An 18,997-nucleotide genomic window follows, 5' to 3' on the forward strand; every position below is an offset into this window, starting at 1 on the left:
GTGTTAGCTGACTGGGGTCTTAGGTGGAAATACAGCTTACAACTCTCCCTGAACACAACAAATTTATTTTGGTCACCAGAAAAGCGGTTAGGAAGATTTATTTTTTGTTCACTCGAAACAGCTGGAGGACTGACCACTGCCTAAACATTAGCTGATTCCTGAGCTTGAACCCTTTCGGCAAGAGACTGTACTAAATGTGTTAAACCCTGGATTTGCTCTACTAGAACTGTCATTGCTTCCATCTTAGCAAATCCAGGTATTTGGGCCTGCAAAAATGTCACGCATGGGCAGGGAAGGAGTGCAACACTATTCTCGCCCACTCCCCCTTTCCCTGCCTACTTGCCTATCCGCCCTAGGCAGCGGATCGACAACCACGTTGACAGACCCTACCTAAATAAGTGAGGGTCAACTAAACAAACTATAATACAGTCAAAGTCAGGATACTGTAAGGGAGCACACAGACTAACAGAAACAATATGTAAATACACACAATAAGTCACAGTCCACAAGCCGAGTCAGTACCAAGAGATCACAGAAGTGCCAAGTTGCAGAAACAGGAGAAGGGTCAGAGAGCGGAGCCAATGGGTCAGATATGCCAGCAATACAGGATACAGCTAGGAGATGAAGCTCTTTTGCAGGCAAGGTGTGAGAGCAGACTTCCAGCTATATAGGAGCAAGAACAGGTGCTCCAATCAAGGTCAGCTGACCAGTCCAGACAGCCGGACATAACCTAGCAACAAAAAGTAAACAAAAGAAACTGTCAGAACCGTTTAACCCTATGGGGTCTGACAGTCACTTCCGGTTTCCCTGCTCCAAGCACGCAACATAATGTCAATGCCGGTGGGCAGGAGCAACCTTGGAGATAACTACATATGGTGAGTTTAGAGAGTTATTGCTACCTGTTTACACTCAATTATTGTATTAGATATAATTGGTGGGCGTAGTCATTTAACCTCATTGTAAGTAGTTACTACTGTTATTTGTGTGTGTGAACTGCAGTTTATAAGTACGTTCTCAGTCCTGTTATCTGAGGAAGGAGGTTAAACCCTCCAAAAAGCATGTTTTATATTGGACTAAATAAATCTTAATTGCCTTTTGGAAAACTACTGGTTTACTCTTGTGCTTCTTGAGACACCATTTTTTTTTTGTTTTTTTTCTTGCATCCCAGTAGTAAGGTGATTACATGAGAAGGAGGTTTGCTACAATGTGTCTCCCCAGTAGTAAGGAGATTTTATCACAGACAGGAGGCTCGTATCAGATGCATATTCCTTCTTTATTTTGCCCAATAGCAGAAAGAAATGCAAGGGTTAACAACACAAAGAAAAAATGCTGGTATCTAGGTACCTAGCAACCATAGTGACTCCCCCATATGACCACCGCCAATAGCAACCCAGGGAGTCTTATATAATCCAGCTGCAGCTCCTCCTCCTCCTCTTTCTTTATGTCAGGCAGCCTCTTACTGGAACAGATCACCACTTCTCGGACACTTGAAGATTCCCCAAACCAGGAACCGAACTAACAGCGTGGATCTCCAAACTATCCACCGGAACTTCAATCAACATCAACGTAGTGAGTCCGTCGGGACACCGCAGGTTCGATTGGAAGCAATGTTACTAACGAGTAACTCCAACTGTAAAATTGTCATGCAAGATAAAATCTTCAATAGCCTGAAAAAGAGAAAAGAATACCATAGAGTAGGGTAGGGTACAATGGGAGGGATGATACTCGCCTCCTGTCTTTATAAAATCTAAATTTTCCGTCATAATACTAGGAAAATCTTCAATTACATGAGGAGTGGGATTGTTACAGTGCAAAGGAAATCAAATCCAGCTCGGTCTCAGATCAACGGTGCAAGCTTTATTCACATACAGCAACATGGATCACAGGTAGGTGGCAGGAGGCAGACAGGCTTTGGGGTGAGCTGATTCTATCTTGCTACTAGATTTGAATATGGATTGTTATAGTGTGTCACCTAAGTAGTAAGATAATTACATGACGAGGAGGTTTGTTACAGTGTGTCATCCCAGTAGTAAGTTGGGGCATGTCAAAGTACAGGCCAATGGGTGGCAAAATTATCTTTCACCTAGGGTAGCAAAAATCCTTGCACCAGCCCTGGGGACTGATGGTAGTTGTGTGTGGGGAACAAAGAGGCCACGATGACATATCAGAAGTGCTAACCGAGAGGAGTGGTGTGGATGATTAAGAGGAGTTTAAAGAGGAGAATGCTTGAGAAAAAACACATTCTAGAACAGGGGCACAGTCGGATGTTGATGAACCAACTATTCTGCCGTATGGAAATTCTTTACTATGTTACCAGATGCAGGAAAGCAGGCACGGTGCAGTCTCTGCAGAGAGAAAGTGAGGTACAGGCAGGGTCCAAATTTAGGAATTAGGCCTCTACATCAGCCTCTCAAGTATCACAAAGTCTGGATAGAGGTATCCTGCCATGTCCACTAATGTCTGCTCTCTGCTAGCTACAGATAACTCTACCTCACCACCGGCTGCAGTACGCTGGATACTACTAGCAACACCAATCCACCATCACCCTACTTCCAGCCAGGTCTACACGTACACAACCCATCATCCACACTAAAAATAGGGATAATTTTTGGTACTCTTGAAAAAATCCATGCCGTCTCCTAACTGTCTAACAGCCAAGCTTCTTCATAGGCAGCACATATTTGGGGTTTGCCTCATCTGTGTCATGCCCTCCTCCCCGATTCCGTCAGTTATCCATTGGGGGATCCAGGTCCTCCAGACAACATTATTCTCCCAGTCACCCTGTTGTAGTGTGCCTCAATTCCTACCTGGCCAAGTTGTTTGTGGCACAGGCCCTCCCATACCATCTTGTGGACTCCATGGCCTTCAGGCAACTAATGGGGTGTGCCCAGCCAAGTTGGCATGTACCTAGTTGCCATTACTTTGCTGAGACAGACTTTGCTAAGACAGCCGTACTCTGCATGCCACAGTTGATATGTGGAGTAGTACCTATGGCCAGGGGCAATATGTGGCTGACAAAAAAGCTTTGCGTTATTTTTTTGCCGCCTAACTGGGGCCAAATTCAAATTTATCATGTTTGCTTTTGCAAATACCCTCCTGCTAGCCAGGCCTGCCGGCCAAATGCAATGTTTTGTGTTTGCTTTTGCAACTACCCTGCGGCCAGCCATGGCTGCTAGCCAAATTTAAATTAGTTGTGTTTACTTTTGCAACCACCCTGCGGCCAATCAGGGCTCCTGGCCAAATTCAAATTTATTGCATTTGCTTTTGCAACCCCCCTGCAGCCAGCCAGGGCTACTGGCCAAATTCAACATTGTTGAGTTTGCATTTGTAACCATCCTGCAGCCAGCCAGGACTGCTGGCCAAAATGAGTACCTAGTCACCATTATTTTGCTGATACAGCCATTCCCTGCATTGCACAATTGATACAAGGAGTAGTACCTACGGCTAGAGGCAATACTTGGCCAAAAAAAGGTTTTGCCCCATCACTGTTACTTCCAGCAAGGCCTGGGCCTCCTGGCTGGGGCAAAATTCAACAAATTTATAGCGGTTGATTTGGCAAACATGGACTTTTTGGGAAACCTGCTACTTCCAGCCAGACCCCATGGGCTTCTGGCTCACCAGATTACACCATTGGCCAGAACTTTTCTATGAGTGTTCTGTCTTGTCTACCCTCTAGTGTGGCTTTGGGGAGAGTGTTCAGCGCAGCAGGTTGTGTGGTCACCCCGAAGCGAACAAGTTTGTCAGCAAGCAGCGTGGAAAAACTGACTTTTACTAAAATGAATCAGGCATGAATCAGTGAGGAATTAAAACCTTCTGTGCCAGATGCCACTGATTAGGCAGCATTACCACCACCCCTGCTGGATGCTAGTGACATCAGTTTGCCATCTCATGCTGTACGCTAGTGACATCAGTCAGCCATCTTGTGCTGTATGCTATAAACATCTGTCTTCTATCTCATGCTGTACGCTATTACATCAGTCAGCCACAACCTCCTGTACACGGACTTCTACAAATAAAACCAATCCACCATCACTCTACTTCCAGCCAGGTCTACCCATCATCCCCAGAAAAGGGATCATTTTTTCAGCTTTTCATACAAGAGCTATTTTTTTTCTTCAGTCTTCACTATTTTGGTACACCAATTCTGTTACTACTCCCATAAAAGGGATAATTTTTGACAAGCTGGGATACAGCCACGGCATCTTCCCATGCCTCTGTATGCATATTAACACTTGCAGGCATCTACCAACAACCAGGTATACTTTATGCCACTTTATTTTGTTGTGAATAAGCCAAAAAAATGGGTGAGCTGAAATAATTACTGTGGGTTACCGAATGTCGCCATAACTGATCCTTAAAAACACTTTAAAACTACTTGGTACTTAGTGCACCAGGACGTACATTTAAATCCTGTGTATGACCGCGAGCATCGGAGCGGTGCTCGCGTCATACATGGCAGGTTCCGGCTGCTAGCAGTGGCAGTTGTTACGCCGAGCGCTCCGGGTCCCCGCTCCTCCCCGGAGCGCTCGCTTCTCTCTCGCTACCGCAGCGCTCCGGGCAGCTCCACTGACCCGGTGCGCTGCGATACCGTCTCCAGCCGGGATGCGATTCGCGATGCGGGTAGCGCCCGCTCGCGATGCGCATCCCGGCTCCCGTACCTGACTCGCTCTCCGTCTGTCCTGTCCCGGCGCGCGCGGCCCCGCTCCCTAGGGCGCGCGCGCGCCGGGTCTCTGCGATTTAAAGGGCCACTGCGCCGCTGATTGGCGCAGTGGTTCCAATTAGTGTGTTCACCTGTGCACTCCCTATTTATACCTCACTTCCCCTTCACTCCCTCGCCGGATCTTGTTGCCATTGTGCCAGTGAAAGCGTTTCCTTGTGTGTTCCTAGCCTGTGTTCCAGACCTCCTGCCGTTGCCCCCGACTACGATCCTTGCTGCCTGCCCCGACCTTCTGCTACGTCCGACCTTGCTTCTGTCTACTCCCTTGTACCGCGCCTATCTTCAGCAGTCAGAGAGGTTGAGCCGTTGCTAGTGGATACGACCTGGTCACTACCGCCGCAGCAAGACCATCCCGCTTTGCGGCGGGCTCTGGTGAAAACCAGTAGTGACTTAGAACCGATCCACTAGCACGGTCCACGCCAATCCCTCTCTGGCACAGAGGATCCACTACCTGCCAGCCGGCATCGTGACAGTAGATCCGGCCATGGATCCCGCTGAAGTTCCTCTGCCAGTTGTCGCCGATCTCACCACGGTGGTCGCCCAGCAGTCACAACAGATAGCGCAACAAGGCCAACAGCTGTCTCAACTGACCGTGATGCTACAGCAGCTACTACCACAACTTCAGCAATCATCTCCTCCGCCAGCTCCTGCACCTCCTCCGCAGCGAGTGGCCGCTTCTGGTCTACGACTATCCTTGCCGGATAAATTTGATGGGGACTCTAAATTCTGCCGTGGCTTTCTTTCCCAATGTTCCCTGCACTTGGAGATGATGTCTGACCAGTTCCCTACTGAAAGGTCTAAAGTGGCTTTCGTAGTCAGCCTCCTGTCTGGAAAAGCTCTGTCATGGGCCACACCGCTCTGGGACCGCAATGACCCCGTCACTGCCTCTATACACTCCTTCTTCTCAGAAATTCGAAGTGTCTTTGAGGAACCTGCCCGAGCCTCTTCTGCTGAGACTGCCCTGTTGAACCTGGTCCAGGGTAATTCTTCCGTTGGCGAGTACGCCGTACAATTCCGTACTCTTGCTTCAGAATTATCCTGGAATAATGAGGCCCTCTGCGCGACCTTTAAAAAAGGCCTATCCAGCAACATTAAAGATGTTCTGGCCGCACGAGAAATCCCTGCTAACCTACATGAACTCATCCATCTTGCCACTCGCATTGACATGCGTTTTTCCGAAAGGCGTCAGGAGCTCCGCCAGGATATGGACTTTGTTCGCACAAGACGTTTTTTCTCCCCGGCTCCTCTCTCCTCTGGTCCCCTGCAATCCGTTCCTGTGCCTCCCGCCGTGGAGGCTATGCAGGTCGACCGGTCTCGCCTGACACCTCAAGAGAGGACACGACGCCGCATGGAGAATCTCTGTCTGTACTGTGCCAGTACCGAACACTTCCTGAAGGATTGTCCTATCCGTCCTCCCCGCCTGGAAAGACGTACGCTGACTCCGCACAAAGGTGAGACAGTCCTTGATGTCTACTCTGCTTCTCCACGTCTTACTGTGCCTGTGCGGATATCTGCCTCTGCCTTCTCCTTCTCTACTATTGCCTTCCTGGATTCCGGATCTGCAGGAAATTTTATTTTGGCCTCTCTCGTCAACAGGTTCAACATCCCAGTGACCAGTCTCGCCAGACCCCTCTACATCAATTGTGTAAACAATGAAAGATTGGATTGTACCATACGTTTCCGCACGGAGCCCCTTCTAATGTGCATCGGACCTCATCACGAGAAGATTGAATTTTTGGTCCTCCCCAATTGCACTTCCGAAATCCTCCTTGGACTACCCTGGCTTCAACTCCATTCCCCAACCCTGGATTGGTCCACTGGGGAGATCAAGAGTTGGGGGCCCTCTTGTTTCAAGGACTGCCTAAAACCGGTTCCCAGTACCCCTTGCCGTGACTCTGTGGTTCCCCCTGTAACCGGTCTCCCTAAGGCCTATATGGACTTTGCGGATGTTTTTTGTAAAAAACAAGCTGAGACTCTACCTCCTCACAGGCCTTATGATTGTCCTATTGACCTCCTCCCGGGCACTACTCCACCCCGGGGCAGAATCTATCCTCTGTCCGCCCCAGAGACTCTTGCTATGTCGGAGTACATCCAGGAAAATTTAAAAAAAGGCTTTATCCGTAAATCCTCCTCTCCTGCCGGAGCCGGATTTTTCTTTGTGTCCAAAAAAGATGGCTCTCTACGCCCTTGCATTGACTACCGCGGTCTTAATAAAATCACGATAAAGAACCGCTACCCCCTACCCCTCATCTCTGAACTCTTTGATCGCCTCCAAGGTGCCCACATCTTTACCAAACTGGACTTAAGAGGTGCTTATAATCTCATCCGCATCAGAGAGGGGGATGAATGGAAAACGGCATTTAACACTAGAGATGGACACTTTGAGTATCTGGTCATGCCCTTTGGCCTGTGCAACGCCCCTGCCGTCTTCCAAGACTTTGTTAATGAAATTTTTCGTGATCTCTTATACTCCTGTGTTGTTGTATATCTGGACGATATCCTGATTTTTTCTGCCAATCTAGAAGAACACCGCCAGCATGTCCGTATGGTTCTTCAGAGACTTCGTGACAATCAACTTTATGCCAAGATAGAGAAATGTCTGTTTGAATGCCAATCTCTTCCTTTCCTAGGATACTTGGTCTCTGGCCAGGGACTACAAATGGATCCAGACAAACTCTCTGCCGTCTTAGATTGGCCACGCCCCTCCGGACTCCGTGCTATCCAACGTTTTTTGGGGTTCGCCAATTATTACAGGCAATTTATTCCACATTTTTCTACCGTTGTGGCCCCTATCGTGGCTTTAACCAAAAAAAATGCCAATCCCAAGTCTTGGCCTCCTCAAGCGGAAGACGCCTTTAAACGGCTCAAGTCTGCCTTTTCTTCGGCTCCCGTGCTCTCCAGACCTGACCCATCTAAACCCTTCCTATTGGAGGTTGATGCCTCCTCTGTAGGAGCTGGAGCGGTCCTTCTACAAAAAAATTCTTCCGGGCATGCTGTTACTTGTGGGTTTTTTTCTAGGACCTTCTCTCCGGCGGAGAGGAACTACTCCATCGGGGATCGAGAACTTCTAGCCATTAAATTAGCACTTGAGGAATGGAGGCATCTGCTGGAGGGATCAAGATTTCCTGTTATTATTTACACCGATCACAAGAACCTCTCCTATCTCCAGTCTGCCCAACGGCTGAATCCTCGCCAGGCCAGGTGGTCTCTGTTCTTTGCCCGATTTAATTTTGAAATTCACTTTCGGCCTGCCGATAAGAACATTAGGGCCGATGCTCTCTCTCGTTCCTCGGATGCCTCGGAAGTTGAACTCTCTCCGCAACACATCATTCCTCCTGACTGCCTGATCTCCACTTCTCCAGCCTCCATCAGGCAAACTCCTCCAGGAAAGACCTTCGTCTCTCCACGCCAACGCCTCGGAATCCTCAAATGGGGTCACTCCTCCCATCTCGCAGGTCATACAGGCATCAAGAAATCTGTGCAACTCATCTCTCGCTTCTATTGGTGGCCGACTCTGGAGACGGATGTCGTGGACTTTGTGCGAGCCTGCACTGTCTGTGCTCGGGATAAGACTCCTCGCCAGAAGCCCGCTGGTTTTCTTCATCCTCTGCCTGTCCCCGAACAGCCTTGGTCTCTGATTGGTATGGATTTTATTACAGACCTACCCCCATCCCGTGGCAACACTGTTGTTTGGGTGGTCGTTGATCGATTCTCCAAGATGGCACATTTCATCCCTCTTCCTGGTCTTCCTTCAGCGCCTCAGTTGGCTAAACAATTTTTTGTACACATTTTTCGTCTTCACGGGTTGCCCACACAAATAGTCTCGGATAGAGGCGTCCAATTCGTGTCAAAATTCTGGAGGGCTCTCTGTAAACAACTCAAGATTAAATTAAACTTTTCTTCTGCATATCATCCTCAATCCAATGGACAAGTAGAAAGAATTAACCAGGTCTTGGGTGATTATTTACGACATTTTGTTTCCTCCCGCCAGGATGATTGGGCAGATCTTCTACCATGGGCCGAATTCTCGTATAACTTTAGAGTCTCTGAATCTTCCTCCAAATCCCCATTTTTCGTGGTGTACGGCCGTCACCTTCTTCCCCCCCTCCCTACTCCCTTGCCCTCTGGTTTGCCCGCTGTAGATGAAGTGACTCGTGATCTTTCCACCATATGGAAAGAGACCCAAGTTTCTCTTTTACAGGCTTCATCTCGCATGAAAAAGTTTGCCGATAAGAAAAGAAGAGCTCCCCCCATTTTTGCTCCCGGAGACAAGGTATGGCTCTCCGCTAAATATGTCCGCTTTCGTGTCCCCAGTTACAAACTGGGTCCACGCTATCTTGGTCCCTTCAAAGTCTTGTGCCAAATTAATCCTGTCTCTTACAAACTTCTTCTTCCTCCTTCTCTCCGTATTCCTAATGCCTTTCATGTCTCTCTTCTTAAACCACTCATCATCAACCGTTTCTCTCCCAAATTAGTTTCTCCCACTCCTGTCTCCGGTTCTTCTGACGTCTTCTCAGTGAAAGAGATACTGGCCTCCAAGACGGTCAGAGGAAAAAAGTTCTTTTTGGTGGATTGGGAGGGCTGTGGACCTGAAGAGAGATCCTGGGAACCTGAGGACAACATCCTAGACAAAAGTCTGCTCCTCAGGTTCTCAGGCTCTAAGAAGAGGGGGAGACCCAAGGGGGGGGGTACTGTTACGCCGAGCGCTCCGGGTCCCCGCTCCTCCCCGGAGCGCTCGCTTCTCTCTCGCTACCGCAGCGCTCCGGGCAGCTCCACTGACCCAGTGCGCTGCGATACCGTCTCCAGCCGGGATGCGATTCGCGATGCGGGTAGCGCCCGCTCGCGATGCGCATCCCGGCTCCCGTACCTGACTCGCTCTCCGTCTGTCCTGTCCCGGCGCGCGCGGCCCCGCTCCCTAGGGCGCGCGCGCGCCGGGTCTCTGCGATTTAAAGGGCCACTGCGCCGCTGATTGGCGCAGTGGTTCCAATTAGTGTGTTCACCTGTGCACTCCCTATTTATACCTCACTTCCCCTTCACTCCCTCGCCGGATCTTGTTGCCATTGTGCCAGTGAAAGCGTTTCCTTGTGTGTTCCTAGCCTGTGTTCCAGACCTCCTGCCGTTGCCCCCGACTACGATCCTTGCTGCCTGCCCCGACCTTCTGCTACGTCCGACCTTGCTTCTGTCTACTCCCTTGTACCGCGCCTATCTTCAGCAGTCAGAGAGGTTGAGCCGTTGCTAGTGGATACGACCTGGTCACTACCGCCGCAGCAAGACCATCCCGCTTTGCGGCGGGCTCTGGTGAAAACCAGTAGTGACTTAGAACCGATCCACTAGCACGGTCCACGCCAATCCCTCTCTGGCACAGAGGATCCACTACCTGCCAGCCGGCATCGTGACAGCAGTGCGCATGTTAAAATAGATGATCGCCCGCAGCGCTGCTGCGGGGATCCGATCATCTGTAATGGCGGACAGAGGTCCCCTCACCTGCCTCCGTCCATCTCCCGGCATCTCCTGCTCTGCTCTGAGATTGAGCAGACCAGAGCACAAGATATCTGATAACACTGATCAGTGCTATGTCCTATGCATAGCACTGAACAGTATAAGCAATCAAATGATTGCTATAGATAGTCCCCTATGGGGACATAAAAGTGTAAAAAAAAAAAAAGTTGAAAAATGTAAAAATAAAAATAATAAAAATCCCCTCCCTCAATAAAAATGAAAATTGTCAGTTTTCCCAATTTTACTCCCAAAAAGTGTAATTTTTTTTAATAAACATATTTCGTGTCGCTGCATGTGTAAATGTCTGAACTATCAAAATATAATGTTAATGATCCCGTACGGTGAACGGCGTAAACATAAAAAATAAAAACAAGTCCAAAAATGCTACTTTTTAGTCACATTTTATTCCCCAATAAATTTATAAAAAATTATCTAAAAGTTTTAGATATGCAAATGTAGTATCGATAAAAAGGACAGATGACGGCACAAAAAATTAGCCCCATACGCGGAAAAATGAAAAAGTTTTAGGTGGTGATGTCACAATACTCTGGCCCTGTGGTTGTGAGTCTTCAGACACGGAGCTATCGTCGCTTCGTGCAGCTGAGACAGGTGGGTGCTGATTGTGGGGGTCCCAGCGGCAGGACTCCCGTGATCAAACATCTTATCCTCTATCCTTTGGATAGGAAATAACATGTCTTAGGGCCGGGGTACCCCTTTAATTCCTAAATTACAACCATTTTTTATTTACACTCATTCCACCAGATATTCCAGAAATAATATTAGTATAGCGCCACCTGCTGTTTATTTCCAAAAACTACCTGAGTACAAATGCTGAGATTGAATATGCATGCTTAGTTGTGCTTCTCACTTCTTTACTGGGTATTTTAAGGGATCCAGTGTATTGAAAATCAACTGCCTTTGAAGCTGCATAGTTTTCTTTGCTTTACAGAAAAGATGCTAAACAAGCGCAATTGTAGTCTCCTTCCCTGCCAAAAAAGAGAACATACCAGAAATCCCTCCTTATACCATACATGGTGCTGCTGATAGCGTATTTATGCTGATTCCTTTTTTGGTGGGAAAGTACAAAAAAACATTCAAAATTTGGGCTGGATTTAGCTATAAAAAATTTTGTTGGACAGCCCATATAAACCTCTTTCAGATGTCCACTCAAAAATGCATTGAACAGTGATCTTCTGGGGGTGATCTTGTAAAATGTAATGAGGGTTTCCCAAAAATGAGAAATTGACCAGATGGCCTTTGGCCCATTTTTTGGGGGCCTTTTTTTTTAGGATCAAAAAACTGCTGAAAAAAAGTAAGTCGGAACCGCCTTCGGGTTGCTCTTAGTAGTAAGAGTAAGTGGGAACAGCCTTCGGGTTACTCTTAGTAGTAAGAGTAAGTGGGAACAGCCTTCGGTTACTCTTAGTAGTAAGAGTAAGTGGGAACAGCCTTCGGGTTACTCTTAGTAGTAAGAGTAAGTGGGAACAGCCTTCGGGTTACTCTTAGTAGTAAGAGTAAGTGGGAACAGCCTTCGGGTTACTCTTAGTAGTAAGAGTAAGTGGGAACAGCCTTCGGGTTACTCTTAGTAGTAAGAGTAAGTGGGAACAGCCTTCGGGTTACTCTTAGTAGTAAGAGTAAGTGGGAACAGCCTTCGGGTTACTCTTAGTAGTAAGAGTAAGTGGGAACAGCCTTCGGGTTACTCTTAGTATTAAGAGTAAGTGGGAACAGCCTTCGGGTTACTCTTAGTAGTAAGAGTAAGTGGGAACAGCCTTCGGGTTACTCTTAGTAGTAAGAGTAAGTGGGAACAGCCTTCGGGTTACTCTTAGTAGTAAGAGTAAGTGGGAACAGCCTTCGGGTTACTCTTAGTAGTAAGAGTAAGTGGGAACAGCCTTCGGGTTACTCTTAGTAGTAAGAGTAAGTGGGAACAGCCTTCGGGTTACTCTTAGTAGTAAGAGTAAGTGGGAACAGCCTTCGGGTTACTCTTAGTAGTAAGAGTAAGTGGGAACAGCCTTCGGGTTACTCTTAGTAGCCAGAAAACACTGTCAAGTTCTCATGAGGACAAGATCTAAAGTGTCATTGTTAATCGTATCAAAAGATTATGTGAAGGCATTAAACCTCTGTTATGCATGACTGGTCTTATCCTTGTTAGGCTATAAACAGAGAAAGACTATTAGATGTATCAATGATTAAAAAGAAAGGTGCATCTTCTGAGAGCGGTGTATTCATACTGGAGGATGCAAAAGTCACTTCATACAAATGTTTCAAAGAAAAACATGAAGTATGTTTTTTTTATTTTTTTATTCTTTTATTTGAAGATTGAACAACCATCGGCCATGTGGCTACGTATAAGGCATAAACATATATATATACTACATTAGGTGCAGGAGCACCCACACACAAAAGTAATAGTGCAGTATCAGGTTAACAGTTTCAGGTAGACCGGACCACATGGACCGAGACAAAATAAACCAAATAAAACTAACAAAAGAACACAGAAAAATATAACATCAGCAGGCGGTGGCCAGCCGCATACATCACATATCAACCTCCAACAAGTCTCCAGCAGTTCTCTGTGCCTCAGTAAATAAGAAAGCATGAGGAGAAAAAAGAGAAAACAATACACAAAGCGGACAGGCACGGATATAATCTAAATACACAGAAATAAGGCCAAAAAGCAAGAAGAAAAAAAAAAAGAGGGGGGGGGGAGGGGTTGAGAAAGAAGGAAAAAACCTCCATATAAATGTTAGTTTCGGAGTTTCGACGTGTAGTCATGGAATATGAGCATTGGGTTAATGGAAAGAAGCACCAAGCACCCCACACCGAAAGAAATTTGGCTGGACATTTCCTATTTTTGCATACAAGATGAGAAAAAGGGATCACGGCATTTACCAACGCCCACCACTGAGACATGGTTGGGGGTCTCAGGTCCATCCACCTAAGAGCAATTGCCTTCCTAGCCAAGAACAGTGTTTCCCGTAAAAATGTGCGAGTGTGATGTATCCACACTTCTTCATTTAATACACCAAAAATGCATATTAGAGGGTCAATTGGAGGAGGGGGTTGTACAAGGGTGGCTAGAAGTCGGAGGACTACCTTCCAGAAGGCCGCAATTGGGGGCACGCCCAAAGAAGGTGCCAAAAATCAGCCTTGGCTGCACCACAGCGGTGACAGGCATCAGAATCAGATCGACCCATTCTATACAGTCTAGTGAGAGCGACATAACTGTCACGATGCCGGCTGGCAGGAGGTGGATCCTCTGTGCCAGAGAGGGATTGGCGTGGACCGTGCTAGTGGACCGGTTCTAAGTCACTACTGGTATTCACCAGAGCCCGCCGCAAAGCGGGATGGTCTTGCTGCGGCGGTAGTGACCAGGTCGTATCCACTAGCAACGGCTCAACCTCTCTGACTGCTGAAGATAGGCGCGGTACAAGGGAGTAGACAGAAGCAAGGTCGGACGTAGCAGAAGGTCGGGGCAGGCAGCAAGGATCGTAGTCAGGGGCAACGGCAGGAGGTCTGGAACACAGGCTAGGAACACACAAGGAAACGCTTTCACTGGCACAATGGCAACAAGATCCGGCGAGGGAGTGCAGGGGAAGTGAGGTATACATAGGGAGTGCACAGGTGAACACACTGATTAGAACCACTGCGCCAATCAGCGGCGCAGTGGCCCTTTAAATCGCAGAGACCCGGCGCGCGCGCGCCCTAGGGAGCGGGGCCGCGCGCGCCGGGACAAGACCGACGGAGAGCGAGTCAGGTACGGGAGCCGGGGTGCGCATCGCGAGCGGGCGCCACCCGCATCGCGAATCGCATCCCGGCTGGAGGCGGTATCGCAGCGCACCCGGTCAGTGGATCTGACCGGGGCGCTGCGGGAGCGAGAGTGTAGCGAGCGCTCCGGGGAGGAGCGGGAACCCGGAGCGCTCGGCGTAACAGTACCCCCCCCCCCTTGGGTCTCCCCCTCTTCTTGGAGCCTGAGAACCTGAGGACCAGATTTTTATCTAGGATATTGTCCTCAGGTTCCCAGGATCTCTCTTCAGGACCACAGCCCTCCCAGTCAACCAAAAAGAAGGTTTTTCCTCTGACCTTTTTGGAGGCCAGTATCTCCTTTACGGGAAAGATGTCTGAAGAACCGGAGACAGGAGTGGGAGAGATAAGTTTAGGAGAGAAACGGTTGATGATGAGTGGTTTAAGAAGAGAAACGTGAAAGGCATTAGGAATACGAAGAGAAGGAGGGAGAAGAAGTTTATAAGAGACAGGATTAATCTGGCACAAAATTTTGAAAGGACCAAGATAGCGTGGTCCCAATTTGTAGCTGGGAACACGGAAGCGGACATATTTAGCGGAGAGCCATACCTTGTCTCCGGGAGAAAAAATGGGGGGAGCTCTTCTTTTCTTATCAGCAAACTTCTTCATGCGTGATGAAGCCTGTAAGAGAGAATTTTGGGTCTCTTTCCATATGGTGGAAAGATCACGAGATATTTCATCCACAGCGGGTACACCAGAGGGCAAGGGAGTAGGGAGGGGGGGAAGAGGGTGACGGCCGTACACCACGAAAAATGGGGATTTGGAAGAAGATTCAGAAACTCTGAAGTTATACGAGAATTCGGCCCATGGTAGAAGATCTGCCCAGTCATCCTGGCGGGAGGAAACAAAATGCCGTAAATAATCACCCAGGACCTGGTTAATTCTTTCTACTTGCCCATTGGATTGAGGATGATAAGCAGAAGAAAAGTTTAATTTAAACTTGAGTTGTTTACAGAGAGCCCTCCAGAATTTAGACACGAATTGGACGCCTCTATCCGAGACGATCTGCGTGGGCAACCCGTGAAGACGAAAAATGTGTACAAAAAATTGTTTTGCCAACTGAGGCGCAGAAGGAAGACCAGGAAGAGGGATGAAATGTGCCATCTTGGAGAATCGATCAACGACCACCCAAACAACAGTGTTGCCACGGGATGAGGGTAAGTCTGTAATAAAGTCCATACCAATCAGAGACCAAGGCTGTTCGGGAACAGGCAGAGGATGAAGAAGACCAGCGGGCTTCTGGCGAGGAGTCTTATCCCGGGCACAGACAGTGCAGGCTCGCACAAAATCCACAACATCCGTCTCCAGAGTCGGCCACCAATAGAAACGAGAGATTAGTTGCACGGATTTCTTGATGCCCGCATGACCTGTGAGATGGGAGAAGTGACCCCATTTGAGGATTCCGAGGCGTTGGCGTGGAGAGACGAAGGTCTTCCCTGAAGGAGTTTGCCTGATGGAGGCTGGAGAAGTGGAGATCAGGCAGTCAGGAGGAATGATGTGTTGCGGAGAGAGCTCTACTTCCGAGGCATCCGAGGAACGAGAGAGAGCATCGGCCCTAATGTTCTTATCGGCAGGCCGAAAGTGAATTTCAAAATTAAATCGGGCAAAGAACAGAGACCACCTGGCCTGGCGAGGATTCAGCCGTTGGGCAGACTGGAGATAGGAGAGGTTCTTGTGATCGGTGTAAATAATAACTGGAAATCTTGATCCCTCCAGCAGATGCCTCCATTCCTCAAGTGCTAATTTAATGGCTAGTAGCTCTCGATCCCCGATGGAGTAGTTCCTCTCCGCCGGAGAGAAGGTCTTAGAAAAAAAACCACAAGTAACAGCATGCCCGGAAGAATTTTTTTGTAGAAGGACCGCTCCAGCTCCTACTGAGGAGGCATCAACCTCCAATAGGAAGGGTTTAGATGGGTCAGGTCTGGAGAGCACGGGAGCTGAAGAAAAGGCAGACTTGAGCTGTTTAAAGGCGTCTTCCGCTTGAGGAGGCCATGACTTAGGATTGGCATTCTTTTTGGTTAAAGCCACGATAGGAGCCACAATGGTGGAAAAATGTGGAATAAATTGTCTGTAATAATTGTCGAACCCCAAAAAACGTTGGATAGCACGGAGTCCGGAGGGGCGTGGCCAATCTAAGACGGCAGAGAGTTTGTCTGGATCCATTTGTAGTCCCTGGCCAGAGACCAAGTATCCTAGGAAAGGAAGAGATTGACATTCAAACAGACATTTCTCCATTTTGGCATAAAGTTGATTGTCACGAAGTCTCTGAAGAACCATGCGGACATGCTGGCGGTGTTCTTCTAGGTTGGCAGAAAAAATCAGGATATCGTCCAGATACACAACAACACAGGAATATAAGAGATCACGAAAAATTTCATTAACAAAGTCTTGGAAGACGGCAGGGGCGTTGCACAGGCCAAAGGGCATGACCAGATACTCAAAGTGTCCATCTCTAGTGTTAAATGCCGTTTTCCATTCATCCCCCTCTCTGATGCGGATGAGATTATAAGCACCTCTTAAGTCCAGTTTGGTAAAGATGTGGGCACCTTGGAGGCGATCAAAGAGTTCAGAGATGAGAGGTAGAGGGTAGCGGTTCTTTACCGTGATTTTATTAAGACCGCGGTAGTCAATGCAAGGACGTAGGGAGCCATCTTTTTTGGACACAAAGAAAAATCCGGCTCCGGCAGGAGAGGAGGATTTGCGGATAAAGCCCTTTTTTAAATTTTCCTGGATGTACTCAGACATAGCAAGAGTCTCTGGGGCAGAGAGAGGATAAATTCTGCCCCGGGGTGGAGTAGTGCCCGGGAGGAGGTCAATAGGACAGTCATAAGGCCTGTGAGGAGGTAGAGTCTCAGCTTGTTTTTTGCAAAAAACATCCGCAAAGTCCATATAGGCCTTAGGGAGACCGGTTACAGGGGGAACCACAGGGTCACGGCAAGGAGTACTGGTAACCGGTTTAAGGCAGTCCTTGAAACAAGAGGGACCCCAACTCTTGATCTCCCCTGTGGACCAATCCAGGGTTGGGGAATGGTGTTGAAGCCAGGGTAGTCCAAGGAGAATTTCGGAAGTGCAATTGGAGAGGACCAAAAACTCAATTTTTTCGTGGTGAGGTCCGATGCACATTAGGAGGGGTTCCGTGCGGTAACGCACGGCACAGTCCAATCTTTCATTGTTAACGCAATTGATGTAGAGAGGTGTGGCGAGACTGGTCACTGGGATGTTGAACCTGTTGATGAGAGAGGCCAAAATAAAGTTTCCTGCAGATCCGGAGTCCAAGAAGGCCTTAGTGGAGAAGGAGAAGGTAGAGGCAGATATCCGCACAGGCACAGTAAGACGTGGAGAAGCAGAGTTGACATCAAGGACTGTTTCACCTTTGTGCGGAGTCAGCGTACGTCTTTCCAGGCGGGGAGGACGGATAGGACAATCCTTCAGGAAGTGTTCGGTACCGGCACAGTACAGGCAGAGATTCTCCATGCGGCGTCGTGTCCTCTCTTGAGGTGTCAGGCGAGACCGGTCAACTTGCATAGCCTCCACGGCGGAAGGCACAGGAACGGATTGCAGAGGACCAGAGGAGAGAGGAGCCGGGGAGAAAAAACGCCTCGTGCGAACAAAGTCCATATCCTGGCGGAGCTCCTGACGCCTTTCGGAAAAACGCATGTCAATGCGAGTGGCTAGATGAATGAGTTCATGTAGGTTAGCAGGAATTTCTCGTGCGGCCAGAACATCTTTAATGTTGCTGGATAGGCCTTTTTTAAAGGTCGCGCAGAGGGCCTCATTATTCCAGGAAAGTTCTGAAGCAAGAGTACGGAATTGCACGGCGTACTCGCCAACGGAAGAATTACCCTGGACCAGGTTCAGCAGGGCAGTCTCAGCAGAAGAGGCTCGGGCAGGTTCCTCAAAGACACTTCGAATTTCCGAGAAGAAGGAGTGTACAGAGGCAGTGACGGGGTCATTGCGGTCCCAGAGCGGTGTGGCCCATGACAGAGCTTTTCCAGACAGAAGGCTGACTACGAAAGCCACCTTAGACCTTTCAGTAGGAAACTGGTCCGACATCATCTCCAAGTGCAGGGAACATTGTGAAAGAAAGCCACGGCAAAACTTAGAGTCCCCATCAAATTTATCCGGCAAGGATAGTCGTAGGCCTGAGGCGGCCACTCGCTGCGGAGGAGGTGCAGGAGCTGGCGGAGGAGATGATTGCTGAAGCTGTGGTAGTAGCTGCTGTAGCATCACGGTCAGTTGAGACAGCTGGTGGCCTTGTTGCGCTATCTGTTGTGACTGCTGGGCGACCACCGTGGTGAGGTCGGCGACAACTGGCAGAGGAACTTCAGCGGGATCCATGGCCGGATCTACTGTCACGATGCCGGCTGGCAGGAGGTGGATCCTCTGTGCCAGAGAGGGATTGGCGTGGACCGTGCTAGTGGACCGGTTCTAAGTCACTACTGGTATTCACCAGAGCCCGCCGCAAAGCGGGATGGTCTTGCTGCGGCGGTAGTGACCAGGTCGTATCCACTAGCAATGGCTCAACCTCTCTGACTGCTGAAGATAGGCGCGGTACAAGGGAGTAGACAGAAGCAAGGTCGGACGTAGCAGAAGGTCGGGGCAGGCAGCAAGGATCGTAGTCAGGGGCAACGGCAGGAGGTCTGGAACACAGGCTAGGAACACACAAGGAAACGCTTTCACTGGCACAATGGCAACAAGATCCGGCGAGGGAGTGCAGGGGAAGTGAGGTATACATAGGGAGTGCACAGGTGAACACACTGATTAGAACCACTGCGCCAATCAGCGGCGCAGTGGCCCTTTAAATCGCAGAGACCCGGCGCGCGCGCGCCCTAGGGAGCGGGGCCGCGCGCGCCGGGACAGGACCGACGGAGAGCGAGTCAGGTACGGGAGCCGGGGTGCGCATCGCGAGCGGGCGCCACCCGCATCGCGAATCGCATCCCGGCTGGAGGCGGTATCGCAGCGCACCCGGTCAGTGGATCTGAC

General features: G+C 49.0%; 1 protein-coding gene across 2 annotated transcripts in view; it reads left to right on the forward strand.

Annotated features, from left to right (window-relative positions):
- Window positions 1-856: 856 nt before the first annotated feature.
- Window positions 857-18,997, forward strand: part of MPPE1 (metallophosphoesterase 1) — a 108,125-nt gene continuing 89,984 nt past the window's right edge. Inside the window, exons 1-2 of one of the 2 annotated variants that reach the window (XM_056521551.1) lie at window positions 1,461-1,592; window positions 1,772-1,886. The gene's annotated coding sequence lies outside the window, so the exon portion shown is untranslated. Of the gene's footprint in view, window positions 876-1,460; window positions 1,593-1,771; window positions 1,887-18,997 lie in introns of those variants that run through there. The other variant, XM_056521555.1, reaches the window with a different exon arrangement.

Source organism: Hyla sarda, chromosome 5 (assembly GCF_029499605.1).
Source record: "Hyla sarda isolate aHylSar1 chromosome 5, aHylSar1.hap1, whole genome shotgun sequence".
Lineage (NCBI taxonomy): Eukaryota > Metazoa > Chordata > Amphibia > Anura > Hylidae > Hyla > Hyla sarda.